Source organism: Ambystoma mexicanum, chromosome 6p (genome assembly GCF_040938575.1).
Source record: "Ambystoma mexicanum isolate Mex_15411 chromosome 6p, UKY_AmexF1_1, whole genome shotgun sequence".
Classification (NCBI taxonomy): domain Eukaryota; kingdom Metazoa; phylum Chordata; class Amphibia; order Caudata; family Ambystomatidae; genus Ambystoma; species Ambystoma mexicanum.
The window spans coordinates 1,161,371,478-1,161,386,544 of record NC_090935.1 but is presented as its reverse complement, the minus strand read 5'-3'; positions in this window follow the sequence as shown (position 1 = coordinate 1,161,386,544).

Here is a 15,067-nt window from a genome sequence, read left to right as displayed (position 1 = left end):
TTCATTTTTTTAACCGTTTTATGATGTTATGTACAGCTCTTTGGTGTAAAGCGCTATGTAAAATTCAAATAAAATACATAAAATACAAATACACACTCATTGGAAATTCAATCAATCAGCTCGAAGCAGAATCACCACCTTCCCACCCTTTTCTTTGTAAGTTGGTGTAGGATGTGTGCAACATTAGCTGGTACCCAAGGTACTCATCTTGTTTTGCAGTGAATTTGCAAGTCACTATCAACACGTCCGATGGCTGAATATAACTATTAACACTCCTACCAACTGTTTACATGAACAGAAATGAAACCATTCCAATGCTATGTTGGTCTTGTTTCTAAAATAAAGCCTTTAGAATCCTGACAGCCTCTATAATTCTTGGAGGTAGTGACCATCCTCTTCTTTCGCCTCCTCTGGCTGGTGCATTGGGGAAAATCCTAATACCCTCATTATCCAATGACGCAAGCAATGTAGCTTCCTTTTTATTGTCCCGATAGTGATTACCTCCTATGGCATGCAAGGAGACTTGCAATGGGTCACACCATACTTCTCATACCTCCCGTTGTTCACCTGGGATTTGTAAAATGTGTTGTGTAGGTTGTGGAATTTGCACGTTCCTAAGGCATGGGGTGGGAGGCATATACTGAAGTAAATGCCTTATTTTGTTTGTGTGTGCCCATACCTCACTAATGACAGACTGGGGATTTGATAGTGGGTAAAATCACAGATGACTACACACATAGGGTAGGGCAAACACAGAACACTGAATTTCCTCTGTGCGCCGATTAGCATGCTGACCACTCACACCAAATGCCATCCTGCATGCCGAGCTGACAACTCAGCTCAGCCAAACAATGTGGCGAACTGCACTGAAGTCTTGCTTGTGAGCTCCATTCTTTGCTTGGACTATCCACTTCAAATCTCACAGTTCATGGAAGGCGCACACCTATTGATGTGTTACATTGTATTGTATAAGGGTGCAGAAGTAAGGCTCAGACCCAATGGTGGCATGTATTTGGGTATAGAATTGTATTTATTAATAAAAGGATGGAAAATGCCTCTCTATCCCTAGAGCTAAGAGGGGTTCCCCTACCTCAAAGAAATCCAGTTAAAATGTCAGGAAGTCCAAAACTAAAAAGTCTCTGACTGTCGTGTCTCAAACATACCTCTGTCCCTAACACTAACACAATCTAAAGTAACTGTGCAAGGATTATCTCTTCTCAAAGGAAAACATTTTCTTTGTGTTTTCAACCTAAAGAAAATATCCCAGTCTCTCTGGTAAGAAAACGTGATGCAAAATAATGATCCAAAAATCCAAGTTTCCAAAGCTAGGGTTGTTCTACTTTCCCCTAGATTTCTTATCTTATGATCATTCCTTTGGGGCTTCTAAGCCTCCTTTTCTCTTAGATAAAATGTCACTGAAAAGTTCACAAGGTAATGCATCTTGTGTTTGTGTTTCTTTATCCTAGCATCTTGGTACAGTTCACTATCAATCATAGGATTCCTTTTTGTCAATTCCAGGGTTCTTTTACCCTCTCTCTGGTTGAATGTCTTTATTTCCCTCACCAGGTCCCAGACCCTCTTTTTCCTATGTGGGTATGGGTCCCAGACTCACACTGGCACACTGCATCCACTTGGTTCACTCTCCTTCCAAGTATACAACACACTTGGGGTCCCAAACCCTCTACTTTTCTTTCTCTTGTTTGATGTGGGTACCAGACTCTCACAGCTTTGTTGTATTGCCTTGTTTCACCTTCCTGCCAAGCATGCAACTTGTTCAGGGTCCCAGACCCTCTACTTCTCATTCTCTTATTTGGGTCCGATTCCCAGACTTGTACGGCTTTGTTGTATCACCTTAGTTCACTCTCCTGCCATGCATACAACTCGTTCAAGGTCCCAAACCCTCTGCTTCCAACTTTGTATTCCTCCTGTTGCTTCCCCGGGCCTCCTGCACCTGCCAGACACCCCCTGTACCTGTTTCCTTCCTTCTTACAGGTTGCAATGGTTCCTGGGCTGCTGCATCCCTCTGCGAGGCTCCAGTAACGTTCAGGCTTCCAGCGGGCTCTGCAGTAGCTCAGCAGTACTCCAACGCGTCTTGGCTGCGCGTTTCCTCTTTCGCGCACTTCGCCGGGGCCTGGGACACCTGGAGGACTTGTTCAACGGCAACCCGAGTCGTCCCCTGCTGGTGGACCATGTTTGGGTTCTCCCTTTCCTCCCAGTGCACCTTCCTAGTACCAGCTGACCTGCTTTGAAAGTCCTGCGTGGGATAGTTGTACTTCTCTGTACCAATCCGTTGTGGAGAGAAGCTACTCTACTTCTCTAGAGTGATCCACTTACTCCTGGTCATCTTCTTCTTCACAGTACCAGTTCCCAAACTATATGTATAACACGTTGTACTTTCTGGTCTCTCAGTCTTGTCAAGTATGTTGTTCTAATTAACTTGACAACAAAATATATTAACTCCATCTAGAGAAGGGGAAGGAGGTTTTAGGGTTAAAGAAGGGGCTGAGTGTATGGAGGCAGGGTCATAACGCGTTCTCTGATGATGGTTGTCCCCAATCCCATAGAGGGATTCCTTCGCCATGTGATCCTCCCTCGGTGCACCATCCCCAGTGGGAGTATTGTACTGTGGATGCACCGCCCTAGAAATGTCACCCTCCTTATGTTGTGGCATATCAGATGTGTGGGTGTGTGCTACGTTGGTCCTGCCTCGAGCAATATACATTCTACATTCTTAGCCAGACAATGAAACACATGGAGATACAACACTAGACAGGAACAATGCTGAACGGTGTGCCAAGAGGCACAACAGAGAGGAATTATATTCTTCCTCAGGTTTTATAATACTTAATGATGCCTAGCAAAATACGGATAGACTAAAAGAAATACTATCCAGACCTGACTTTATTTCTGGTTTGCCATTTGAATAAAACAAATGATATTAAGAAGTTTGACAGGCTTTACAAACTTTTGAAAGCTAAGAGGAAAATGGTAAAGGGAAGGAAAGGCCCACCAAGTGGGGGGTTTATGGAGGCAAGAGGAAAAGGGGAAGGAAAAGGGTTTTTTAATTGTCTTAATATGTATTTATTTATATTTATTTATATACAAGAGGAACAATGCTCTTTTGATCACAAAAGAACGTACAATAGATAAGAAATCAGATTTGACGGGAAGCAGTGAGCTTCTTACAATGGGGTGAGTTTGAGGGGCATTCTGACCAGGTTGTGGAGGGAAGCAAATGGAACAGTCACCGGGTACAATACATAAGTGGATATACATAGATTAAGGACAACAAACATTGGACATTTTTAAGTGCAGGTAGGCGTTACGGCCAGCTGTGCTCAGGATGTGACCATGATGTGTGAAGTGCTAGAATAGAGGCAGAGGAAGTGAGAGGCAGAGGCACAGAGGCAGGTTAGAGCCGAAGGAAAAATATTAGCTTGCAGGAAGATGAGAGCTAGGTTAATAGGGTAACTCAGAGGGGAGGAGGTAGGCTTTTAATTTGGTTTTGAACAAATCTGTGTGGACTATTTCTCAGATGTCTGAGGGAAGAGAATTCCATGCAAGTGGAGCAAGAAAAAAGAAAGAGTGGACGCGAGAGAAAGCACAGTGAGGGCGAGGAGCCACACAGGTAGTCGAGGAGGCAGATCAGAGATTACGAGAAGGCATAGAGAGGAGGATAGATTCAGTGGTGCATTACCGTGGATAGATTTGTGAATCAGGCGAAGAAATTTAAATCTGCCCCTTTTTTGTATCATCAGCCATCAGCCCGGTGACGGTACAAGGAAGTAGATGTGAAGTGAGGTAGTTCAAAGAGAGTCCTGGTAGCAAAGTTAATGATCTTGTCGAGAGGGCAGAAAGCATAGTTGGGGAAACCAAAGCGGATGTTGGCACAGAAGTCCAGTTTAGAGAAGACAAGAGAGGTTAAGAGATGCCTGGCAGTGTTCAAAGGAAGGAGGTGCCTAACTTTCCTAAAATTTACGATGTTGATGCAAACTGATGTTCCAGTTTTGGAGATGAAAGTAGAGAAGGTGTGAGAAGGGTCATAGATAATGCAGAGGTTTTGTTAGGCGATCCTCTGCACACCGATCCACTGCACACCAGAACACTGCTCACATTTCCCCAACACCTCCCTCCAGGGTTCGAGGCTCATGTGATTCGGTTTACCCAAAGGACCGAAAGCTCCGTACCAGGTACGATTTACGGGCTCGATTGCAGCCCTTCCTGCACTGGCAGTTGTCATGGAGAACAAACAGCAGAAGGGGCGGCGTTACACCTCCACGCCGATCGTTCACTTGCTCACGTGATCCAGAGTGGCGTCACATGACCCCGAAACGCACAGTATATAAGGCTTGAGGCACGGAACACTCATTGCTTCTCAGCTGTCTTCAGACCCTGTTTGGCGCTACGTTTGGATAACACTACTGGTTTACCTTGATCTTGGAACTCTCTCTTGGACTCCTTCGGATTACCCCTTTGTACCTTTGCTTGGAACTGTTTACCTGTTGCTGGATTTCTGACACGACCCTAACTTGTCTTCGGATCATCCCTTGGTACCTTGTTGAACTTCTACGCCATTTCCCTTTTCGGATTCAAGTCACGCCTTCAGTCCTACAGGTGGTTTATCCTGCATCCACGCTTGTCTGCGGTCCTAATGTTCTAGGGACCACCTCATCTGAGTCTCGAACCTCCCTCCTAGGTTTCCTGGGTTTTCCAAACACCGGATAGGTAAGGCTATTCAGATCCTTTGGTTCTTGTGATATATTGTAATTGCCTGGTACTTAACCTCGTTCTTTTTGACAGCAGCATCAGTGTTCCAGGGGTTCCCTGGATCCGGGAAGTAACATCTCCCATCTGTGGCCCCAAAGGTCGCACAGTGGGTTTCTTTTAGTTCCCCTGTGCGTCACTTGAGGACGGAGGTTTCAACGGTCTACACGACACTCAAGTCAGAACAGACTGAGAAGTCGTATAGTCGTGTTAGACAATGCAGGGATCCACGGAAGAACCCATAGCTGCTTTAGTTCAGGCGATTACAGTATTAAGGGAAGATATGGCCGCCGCTAATACGGTGATTCACCAAAGGTTAGATTGCATACAGAGTGTTCAGCATTCTCTTCCTGCAGACCCTGAATTCGGGGATGCTAGCACTTCAACCACACCTCCTCTGTTGGCAAGTACCCCTACTCCAACTCCGGTTGTCCTTCCAACCTCTTCCCCTTTGGCCGCTCCTGAACGTTATCAAGGTGACCCCAAGAAGTTCAGGACCTTCATCAATCAGTGCAAGTTACATTTCTTGTGCAGACCTCTGGCATTTCCTAATTCCACTGCTAAAGCCGCCTTTGCCCTTTCCCATCTGGCCGGGACAGCTGCCGCCTGGGCTAACCCTTTATTAGAGAACAATAGCCCGGTTCTCTATGATTTTGATTTGTTAGTTCTAGAGATGTCTCAAGTCTTCAATACCAGACACAAGGCACAGTCTAGGGATTTGGAGTTGTTAGAACTAACTCAGGGCAGAGGGACCTTGATAGATTACATCACCCGGTTCAACCAATTGGTCGCCGAGACATCATGGCCAGAAAGCAAGCGGGCGGTTATATTTTATAGGGGGTTGAATAACGCAATGAAAGATGCCTTAGCAGTGATTCCTTCCATGCCCACTCAGTATCAGGAACTAGTGGATCTTGCCCTGCAGGTAGATGCACGTCGATCAGAGCGCAGAGCTGAGTTGGGGGTTTCTTCCCATCCTACAGTTGTCAGTACCCCTGCTTCTAGTACTGAAGAACCTATGCAAGTAGGAGGTTTACGTAGCCCTATCACGACATCTGAGAGAGAACGTAGGAGGGTGGATAATGCATGCTTTTATTGTGGCACCACGGGACATTATGTGAAGGAATGTCCTCGACGTCCCAAGAAGTCTCAGGTTTTTCGGACAGCTCGACCTTAGATCCGGGGACCAGGTCGAGTGTTCAGTCTTCATCTCCGGGTACCACTCTTGCTTTTGCTCGTGTCCAGCCCATCTTTGTACAGGCCACACTTTGTCCCTCTACGGGTATCTCTCATGCAGTCACGATCATCATTGACTCAGGTGCCACTGGGAACTACATAGACATTGCGTTAGCCCATTCTCTCAATCTACCTCTAGTGGTAAAAACCCGACCTGAACCTGTTCAGGCCGTAGATGGCACTGCACTAGTCTCTGGTCCCGTTAGACACCAAACTGCTCCCCTATTATTGACCATACAAGATATTCACACAGAGAGGCTAAGTTTTGACTTGATCACCACACCTCAATTCGGTATCATATTAGGAATACCATGGTTACGTGAACACAATCCTCTGATTAATTGGCAATCAGGCACGGTGCTCTTCGAGTCTGATATTTTTCAGAACTATTGTCTCCCAACCCATCAAGCAACAGATACTCCTTCTCAGGCCTTGGGAGCTCTAGCTCAACTCACGCTGAATGATGATGGATCAGAGGTTGTGAATTCCCACACCGTTGGAGGGGTGGGGTCAGGGATTCCATCTGAGTATAAAGCATTCGAATCAGTTTTCGATCGCGGTTCTTCCGAGGTACTCCCTCCACACAGACCATATGACTGCCCAATTGAATTAATCCCGAATTCTACCATTCCTTCGGGCAGGATTTATTCTCTGTCCCCCTCGGAAGAACAAGCATTGAAACAGTATGTACAGAATGCCCTACGACTAGGACATATCCGCCCCTCTACTTCACCAGCTGCAAGTCCCATATTTTTGTACCTAAGAAAGAGGGGGACTTACGTCCTGTGTGGATTATCAGTGTCTTAACGCTATCACGAAAAAGGATAGGTATCCAATTCCGTTGATCACACCTCTTCTGGACCACTTATCCCATGCCTCTTTTTTCACCAAGCTGGATCTTCGCGGCGCATACAACCTAGTGCGCGTTTGCGAAGGCGATGAGTGGAAAACTGCCTTTTGCACCTGTTACGGCTTGTATGAATACCTAGTCATGCCCTTCGGTCTATGCAACGCCCCGGCAACATTCCAGCATTTTATGAATGACATATTCAGGGACATTCTGGACGTATACATGGTTGTTTATTTGGACGACATTTTGATCTTTTCACGGAATCTTGATGACCATGTAAAGTATGTCCGGGAGGTTTTATCCCGTCTGAGGGAACATTCCCTATTTGCCAAACCCGAGAAATGTCAGTTCCATAAAACGTCTGTTGAGTTTCTGGGCTTCCACATTACCCCTGGGGCACTATCCATGAATGAATCCAAGGTTAAAGCAGTCCTAGATTGGCCAGTTCCTCAGACACTTAAGTCCTTGCAGGCCTTTTTGGGCTTTGCCACCTTTTATAGACGCTTTATTTCATCCTTTTCCACGATTGTAGCCCCACTTACGGCCCTGACCAGCCCTCAGGTACCCTATCGGTGGCAGAAGGAACATCAAGAATCTTTTGAGGCTTTGAAAACCGCTTTCACCACCGCACCGGTGCTCCAGCACCCCAATCCCGATCTTCCGTTCATAGTTGAGGCGGATGCCTCTTCTTTTGCCCTCGGTGCGGTGTTGTCTCAGACATGTCCTACAACAGGCAAGTTGCACCCGGTGGCATACCACTCCCGTAAGTTTTCCAATACTGAGACCCATTATACTGTAACGGAGAAGGAACTTCTGGCTGTCATGGACGCCTTTCGTGTCTGGCGCCATCATCTTCTGGGGGCTAAGCATCCAATCACTGTATACTCAGATCATCGAAATCTACAGGATCTGGCCTCCTTAAAGTGCATCAATAGCAGACAGGTCCGGTGGCATCTTTTCTTTTCCGCTTTTGATTTCCACATTATGCATCGTCCTGAAAACTCATATGGAAAAGCGGTCGCCTTGTCACGTTCTCCGGGTGGGGTCGAGTTGCCAACCTTCCCCGATACTGTTCTTGGTAAGAGTCATGTGATTTGTCTTTGCACTCCCTCTCTGTCATTGTTGGATTCTGTACGAGCCTGGACGAGCAATCATTCCGACCAACTGCGGGATTGGGACCCCGTTTATTGTGATGGTTTGCCTTTCGTGCATGAACGTCTGTTTCTTCCCACGCCTGACACTCGTAACCTGGCCCTTGAGTGGTCTCATGATGCTCCCTTTAATGCCCATCCCGGCCAAGAGCGCACTATGGATCTCCTAAAGCGCTGGTGCTGGTGGCCCTCTATGAAGCGCGATGTGGAATGCTATGTCAATTCATGCGCTGTTTGTGCTCAGGCCAAACATCGAAGAGGACGACCAGTTGGGCTGCTGCTTCCGCTTCCGGTACCTCCAATACCTTGGCATACACTGGCGATGGATTTCATAACCAATCTCCCCAAGGTACGAGGTTTTGACACCATCTGGGTGGTGGTAGACTCGTTCACAAAAATGGCTCGTTTTCTTCCTTGTAAGGGAATTCCTTCGGACCCAGTCTTGGCGGACTTGTTTTTTGAATATGTGTTATTTGGGCTTCCTTCGGTCATTATATCCGATCGTGAGTCACAGTTCACCTCTCGATTTTGGAGATCATTGACTAAATTACTTGGCATCGATACCAGGTATTCTTCGGCCTATCACACTGAGACTGATGGGCAGACTGAAAGGACGAATCAATCTATGGAGCAGTATCTTCGGTGTCTTATATTGCAGCAACAGGCCTCCTGGTTGAGTGCTTTACGGCTTGCCGAGTTCGCATACAATAACGCGGCTCATTCTGCTACAGGTTTTTATCCTTTCTATGCCCTCTATGGCCAACACCCCAAGGTCTTGCCTGTCCCTGACGCCTCTGTATCTTTGAATCCTGCGGCCACGGCTTGTCTTAGGGATCTGTCTGCTGTTCATGCTAGTACTTTGGTCCATCTTACTGAAGCAAAGGCTTCCATGAAAGCTCGTGTTGATGGCAAGTGCCTGGCTGCTCCTCCCCTGGTGGTGGGCTCTAGGGTGTGGTTGTCTTCCCGTCACCTTCGCCTGGTGGGTTGTCGGAAACTTCTGCCTCGTTTCATTGGCCCGTATGTGATCTGTCAGGTTGTGAATCCAGTGGCTTTTCGTCTGGTTCTCCCGAGTTCTTGGTGAATCCATCCTGTTTTTCATGTCTCTCTCCTCAAGACTTGTCCTGATTCTTCCCGCCTCTGGGCCCCTGCAGCCCCGGTGTCCCTGGCCTCTCCTGATGTTTTTGAAGTGTCGGCCATTTTGGGTTCCCGTTGGTTTAGGGGTAAGCTCCAGTATTTAGTGGATTGGAAGGGTTATGGACCGGAAGAGCGTTCTTGGATTTCCGCTTTGGATCTTGACGCTCCTCGGTTGGTAGCCCGGTTCCATAAGGATCACACGTCCTGCCCACGGGGCCGTGGGCCGTTGGGGGGGGCTATGTTAGGCGATCCTCTGCACAGCGATCCACTGCACACCAGTACACTGCTCACATTTCCCCAACACCTCCCTCCAGGGTTCGAGGCTCATGTGATTCGGTTTACCCAAAGGACCGAAAGCTCCGTACCAGGTACGATTTACGGGCTCGATTGCAGCCCTTCCTGCACTGGCAGTTGCCATGGAGAACATACAGCAGAAGGGGCGGCGTTACACCTCCACGCCGATCGTTCACTTGCTCACATGATCCAGAGTGGCGTTTCCCACGTGACCTTGGTGGACGTCACATGACCCCGAAACGCACAGTATATAAGGCTTGAGGCACGGAACACTCATTGCTTCTCAGCTGTCTTCAGACCCTGTTTGGCGCTACGTTTGGATAACACTACTGGTTTACCTTGATCTTGGAACTCTCTCTTGGACTCCTTCGGATTACCCCTTTGTACCTTTGCTTGGAACTGTTTACCTGTTGCTGGATTTCTGACACGACCCTAACTTGTCTTCAGATCATCCCTTGGTACCTTGTTGAACTTCTACGCCATTTCCCTTTTGGGATTCAAGTCACGCCTTCAGTCCTACAGGTGGTTTATCCTGCATCCACGCTTGTCTGCGGTCCTAATGTTCTAGGGACCACCTCATCTGAGTCTCGAACCTCCCTCCTAGGTTTCCTGGGTTTTCCAAACACCGGATAGGTAAGGCTATTCAGATCCTTTGGTTCTTGTGATATATTGTAATTGCCTGGTACTTAACCTCGTTCTTTTTGACAGCAGCATCGGTGTTCCAGAGGTTCTGTGGATCCGGGAAGTAACATCTCCCACCTGTGGCCCCAAAGGTCGCACAGCGGGTTTCTTTTAGTTCCCCTGTGCGTCACTTGAGGACGGAGGTTTCAACGGTCTACACGACACTCAAGTCAGAACAGGTTTCTAGCAGAAGAAGAGTAGGGGAGAGTGTCAGGTGGGAACTGGATAGGCAGAGGAAGAGATGAGAGAGAACGTTTGGCAGAGAAGAAGAGTACCTCTCTTGTGGTAGAGTTTAACAACAGACAGTGCAATGCCATCCAATATTTAATGGCAGAGAGACAGTTGGACATTTTGATAGAGAGATCAGAGGAGAGTTCAGGAAAATAGAAGAAGATTTGGGTGTCATCTGTAAAGAGTTGGTACAAGAACCCAAAGGAGGAGATTAGTCCCCCAAGAGCAGATGTGTAGAGTGTAAAGAGGAGCGAAACCAAGGCAGAGCCTTCTGGAACACCAACAGTTAGAGGAGTCAGTTGAGAGGTGTTGTTGCTAAAGAAGACAGAGAATTCTCAAGGTGCAAGGTGGGATTGAATCCAGGCAAGAACTTGATTGCGAATCCCAACAAGAAAGTATTAAGGAGATCAGTGTGATTGACAGTGTCAAAGGCAGCAGACAGGTAACACACAAAACCAACATGCATGCAAAAAACATTTAAAACACACCTTTCCACGCTGCTCCAGGTCACAACTAAGAAAACAAAGAGAGAGCTACATAATCTGGTGGGCCAATGACAGAGTTTATAGGTTGCCAACTTAGTTGCATGTAGTTTGACAACAGAGCACAGCAGTAAGCAATAATACCACAAGCACAATGTAATGCAGCACTAAAGTGGAACACACATGAATTTACCAAGCAGTAGGGAAACATAATATGTTTTTAAAAGCATGATTCATAAAGCTCTGTCCTATTTATATAGCTCCATATGCCTCTAAAAACTGGCTGCCACTGGCACTGAGCTTCCAGCTGGATACCTTCATAATGCTTGACAATGCACACGGGGACCCACTAGAATATCCATGCCTCTTTTAGAGTCTTGGATGAAAATTCCTTTTGAGGAAAAAATCTATTGTTCATGTAAAATAGGTACATTGGGACACTTAAGCACTTGATAAGGGTCTGTCCTACTCTTCTTGATAAATACACTTGTTTTAATAACCTGCTAAATGAAATCCAGAAGAACCAGCTATGTGCCCTATTGATGAAAGGCAAGGAGCTCAACATTGTATGTTCTATAATGTGACTGTTTGATAGGATTGAAGATCTTTTGATTAACGATAGATGGATTTATGATGTCTTGAAAGAAGAGTGTGATCATTTTATGTTGAACTTTGTACTCTGATAGTATATGTAATTAAATAGTCTGTTTCAAATATCCAATAGCAACAGTAGAGAACTAGGAATGGGCGTAATAATTGATTATGTATTTGTATTTATTAATTTTAATGATATTTTCATTTTAATATATATTTCTGTACTTTGTTCCATTTGTATATCAAATGTGGAGTTAAATGTTTCCAGTTCATACTTGTTGTTGTGCAAGACTTGTCATAAGCAGCAACATAGTAAAAAATAATTAAATGTACATTCAATAGGTTTGCAGCTAGCAAGCTCTTTCTAGCAAGACCAAAGAAATAGACACACGGAAAAGAAAGAAGCCTGACAGAAGCAAGCTACCTGGGCAAAGGAAGTAAGCAGAAATCGGGAGACTTTAAAAATACAAAGGGCCTCATTACGACCCTGGCGCTAAGTGAAAAACGATGGCGGTAAATGGTTACCGCCATCGTTTTCCGCCAGGTCCGATCATGACTCGTGACCGTAAACTACGATGCCAATAGCGGCATCGTAGTTAACGCTGCCGCTAACTGCGCTAAGGGTGCGCGCACGCGACCGCCCACACCGTACTTAGCGCCATGGCGGAAAGGTACGCAAATGCCGACCCAAGCGGACATGCACCTAACGCCATCACCGAGGCCGCTAAGTACCTTACCGCCATGGTGCAAATAACGCCATCGCGAACCAACCGTAAAGGGCCATGTCAAGTGAATGCAGCTGCCACAGGTGCACAGAAACAGCACAGGTGAAGGCAATACAGACTCAGGGGAGTACAAAAAGAGCACACCCCACCCCTACCCACACCCAGTCACACTCCACAATGATGCCAATACGACTAGCAATGTTGGGGCTGGAGGACCTGATAGCAATGCATGTGCTACTACAACAGCAACAACAACAACAGGCAGCACAGAGGAGACGCAGGAGGAGAAGGAGGGCAAGGCAGGCCCAGCAAGCCCCACCAGCACAGCCAGTGCCACCACGCAGGCAGCCCCCAATCCCACGCATCAGAGCCAATCCAAACAACCTCACTGCTGAGCAGATCCACACCCTGTACCGTTTGGACCGGGACACCATCACCGCCATCGTAGACATGACACACAACGACATCGTCAGCATGATAGAAAGTCCAACCGCCATCCCCCCCCTACTGAAGGTAGTGGCTGTACTCCACTTCCTGGCCACAGGCACCTACCAGCACACAGTGGGGCACCTGCATGGCATTTCACAACCATTATTCTCACGAACACTCATCCAAGTGCTCGATGCCCTCCTCAAGCACACAGACGACCACATCTCATTACCACGGACTGCCCAGGAGATTGCAAACACCAAAGTGGGTTTCCATGCACTAGCCAGCATACCCGGTTGCATTGGTGCCATCGACTGCACCCATGTGGAATTGGTGGTTCCACGTGCCATGGAGGTACCGTACCGCAACCGGAAACAGTTCCACTCTATCAACGTGCAAATGGTCTGTGACTCCAACAAGATCATCACACATTGTTGTGCCCGATTCCCCGGATCAACCCATGATTCACTGGTCCTGAGGAACTCCACAATACCACGCTACATGGAGCGACATGCAGGCCCAAGATCCTGGCTACTCGGTGAGTGCAATGTCATGGAAGTGGGCATGGGAATGACGTACCAGTGCATACTCCACCTGGCAGAAAGGGGGGGGGGGATGATGCATACTCCACCTGGCAGAAAGGGTGGGGGGATGATGCATACTCCACCTGGCTGTGAGTAACACAGAGAACGGAGACAGAGGAAGGGCACTCACAATGCACACAACCTCTCTGCATACATAGGGTGATGGCATGCAAAACAGGCCATGGCAGCAATGAGCATATACTGGTTGCATTGTGTGAATCAATTAGTGCATGTAGAAGTGAGCCAAGGTAACAGTTCCATGCCAGCCATGGTGGAACATCATGTTCCTGATCAGACAACATGACTGACACATACATTCTCGCCTACATACAGGTGATGCAGCCTATCCCCTGAAGAGGTGGCTCCTCACACCAGTCCGGAACCCGCAGAACCAGCACGAGGAGGACTTCAACCGTGCACATACACGTACTCGTGTGGTCATAGAGCAGACATTCGGCCTCCTGAAGGCACGGTTCCGAAGCCTCAGCAGGTCTGGTGGGGCACTCCTGTATGGCCATGAGAAGGTGGCAAAGATCGTCATGGCATGTGTCATGCTGCACAATATGTGCGTCAGACGGAATGTGCCCCTGCCCCCTGACGCAGAACTGCAACCACCTGACGATGAGGATGAGGAGGGTGCAGATGGGGCGCCACCACATGGAGGAGGCGATGCACAGGAGGGGTGTGCCATGCGCCAAAGTATCATCGACCACTGCTTCTAGCACACACGGCTGGTGTTTATCGCATGGAGACTGCACTTGGGGCACTGTGTGTCTCTGGGACATGCACACTGTGGACTGTACACCAATAAAGCACACATACGCAATGAAAATGTCCACACATTTCTTTTTTTGAAAGAAAAAAGTGTATTGGAACTATGAACTGTCGTGTCACACCCCCTCCCACCTCCCCCCTGCACACCCCAACACACCCCCTCCCACCTCCCACCTCCCCCCTGCACACCCCAACACACCCCCTCCCACCTCCCACCTCCCCCCTGCACACCCCAACACACCCCCTCCCACCTCCCGCCTCCCCCCTGCACACCCCAACACACCCCCTCCCACCTCCCACCTCCCCCCTGCACACCCCAACACACCCCATGTAGGTGTCAACAGATGCCTGTGACAGTGTCCACAGGCCGTCACAAGCCCCCTCTCCCGGCCCCCGGGGCACCCCTGGCTGTGGAGCGCAGGTTGCGTCCGGAACGTCGCACGGGGCTGCTCTGCGCAGAACTGGCAGTGGAGGATGTCCCTGGCTGCCCCTGTGCATGCAGCTCCTGTACTGTGTGGGTGAGGTCAGTGACCGCACGACGCAAGCCCGCAAGTTCGGCACAGATGTCCCTGGACATGGCCTGCATGGCATCCCTCAGGGTGGCAGTGCTCTGCGCCACTTCGGCCCTTAGTGTCTCCGTGGCCTGTTCAATGCTAAACCTAGCCCCCACACATTCCGCGGCATGCTCATCCAGCATTGCGGACAGTTGATGCTGCCGTTGAGTGATGTCCTCGAGGGACTGCTGGCCGTGCTGGCCCATGGCCAGTGCAGGTGGAGTGATGGAGGGGCTGCTCCCCTCCTGTGGAGTGTGGACAGGGCATGGGGTGGAAGGCCACTCCTCTGCCTCAGTGTGCCCCTGTGTGTCACCCTCATGGGGGCTGGCGTCTGAGAAACAGGGGGAATGTAGTTGGTCAGTGGGGCTTCTGACCTCCTGCTCCATGTCCGAGTCAGAACATGCAGCTGTTGCAGCTGTCTCCCCGATGTTGCTGCTGGCCGCTGACCCCCTGCCTTCTGTGGCAGGCAATGTCGGTGGAGGTGGAGCAGCTGCTGCTGGCCTGCTGCCAACAGGGGTGCTTGCCGGTGGGACCTCCGGTATGCCTGCAGTGGGACCTGCTTGTCGTGGGGTCTGCCTCACTGC